Here is a 1,954-nt window from a genome sequence, read left to right on the forward strand (position 1 = left end):
CTGAACACCGGCAGAGCCGGCCCGCCGTGAAGCCTCTCCGACGTGCCCGGGGATGCCTCATCGATCAGTAAAGGAAGCGGAGGCCCCACGGCCACGGTCCTGGGACAGCGACAGCCGCACGCGCCCTCCACCGCCCGGGGGGGGTGGGACAGCAGACGCGGGGCCCTGCGTGCGAGCGAGAGGCTGACGTCTGCGAGACGGGCTCCGACGGCCGGAACGCCGGCAGAGCCGGCCCGTCGTGGAACCTCTCCAGCGCGCCCAGGGACGCCTCAGCGGGCGCTGACTGCGTCTGGATCGGGAGGTGGTGCCGCCACCGGCACGCGCTCTGGACAACGATTCCCTTTCATCAGGTCGATGGGAGCGGAGGAAAGGCCACGGCAGGCTCGACTCCCCCCGTCCCTCAGGCGTTCGAGAGTGCCGGCAACCGCCACCGGTCACCGGTCTTTGCCGTGCCCCGCGGGGCGCCGCTTACCCCGGGCGGGGAGGGGGAGAACCAAATGGAAGTGAGCAGCTCTGTGAAACACGAGGCGCCGCCGTCTCGTGAGTGCCATCCCTGGGCATTCGGGGCCAAGGGAAGCCACAGCAGGCCAGAAGACACCCAGCGGTCTGCATTCGGCTGCCGGCCACCGCGACCGGCTGCCCGCTCGCATTTCCACCCGCTTTGCGGGCTCCAGCTTAAGGCCGGGGAAAGAAAGGGGGGAGAGGGAGGAAAAAAAAAAAAAAAACACAGAAAAAAAAAAAAGGGCGAGGCGGCCCCCCCCCACAGCACGCCTCGCCCTTCGACCACCGCTCACAGACCTTTCCACCCAGCCCTCCGGCAACCGGGTAAGGCAGGGCAGGCCAGACACCGTGGGACGCCCCACGGCTGGCTCGTGCCGGCCGAGAGAGGAGGTGGCACCACCGCCGCGCGCCTGTGCCGTCATCGGGCTCTGGGCACCGGGGAGAAAACACGGCAGGCTCGCCTGCCCCCGGCGGTCTGCATTCGGCTGCCGGCCACAGCGACCGGCTGCCCGCTCGCATTTCCACCCGCTTTGCGGGCTCCAGCTTAAGGCCGGGGAAAGAAAGGGGGGGAGGGAGAAAAAAAAAAAAAAAAACAGAAAAAAAAAAAAAAAGGCGAGGCGGGCCCCCCCACGGCACGCCTCGCCCTTCGACCACCGCTCACAGACCTTTCCACCCAGCCCTCCGGCAACCGGGTAAGGCAGGGCAGGCCGGACACCGTGGGACGCCCCACGGCTGGCTCGTGCCGGCCGAGAGAGGAGGTGGCACCACCACCGCGCGCCTGTGCCGTCATCGGGCTCTGGGCACCGGGGAGAAGACACAGCAGGCCTGCCTCCACCTGCCAGCCACCGCTCAAAGCTCTGCCCGCCTCGCGGGCTCCAGCTTAAGGCCGGAGAAAAAGGACGAGTTGCCGCCAACATCGCCCACTCGGGTCACTGGGCCCTCCGGAACCAGGGAAAGCCACCGCAGGCTTGAAACCCCCGGCCGTCTGCCTCCAGCATACACCGGCAGTAACCTTCGCCGTCATTGGGCCAGCTCAGGAAACAGAGCAAAGGAGAAACCACCGAGGAGGGTGGGACAGCGGCGCCCACCCTTTCCCCAGCCGCGTGCGTTCGAGTGCCGGCAACCGCCGCCAGCCTTTGCCCTGCCCCGCGGGATCGGGCTCAGCACCTCACAGCAGTAGGCAACGACCACCAGAGACTGCAAGTGGCTCCGGCTCTCCGCGGCTGCCAGCAGACCTTCGGGTGCCCTGTGCTGGCTTAGCCGGGGAAGCACCGGGAGGACGACCGTGCCAAGCACTCTGGAAGGTGAGACCAACCGCCACGGAAACGGCTGAGACCGGCTGCCAAAAACCCCCGGTGTCCGCAGAGCCGCGGGGGTGAGCAGCCCGTTCGCTAGTGTTCGCCCTGGGCGCGAGACACCGCTCGCGCCTATAATACGGACAGATACGTCCCCC

The sequence above is a fragment of the Grus americana genome, unplaced genomic scaffold, assembly GCF_028858705.1.
Source record: "Grus americana isolate bGruAme1 unplaced genomic scaffold, bGruAme1.mat scaffold_79, whole genome shotgun sequence".
Taxonomy (NCBI): domain Eukaryota; kingdom Metazoa; phylum Chordata; class Aves; order Gruiformes; family Gruidae; genus Grus; species Grus americana.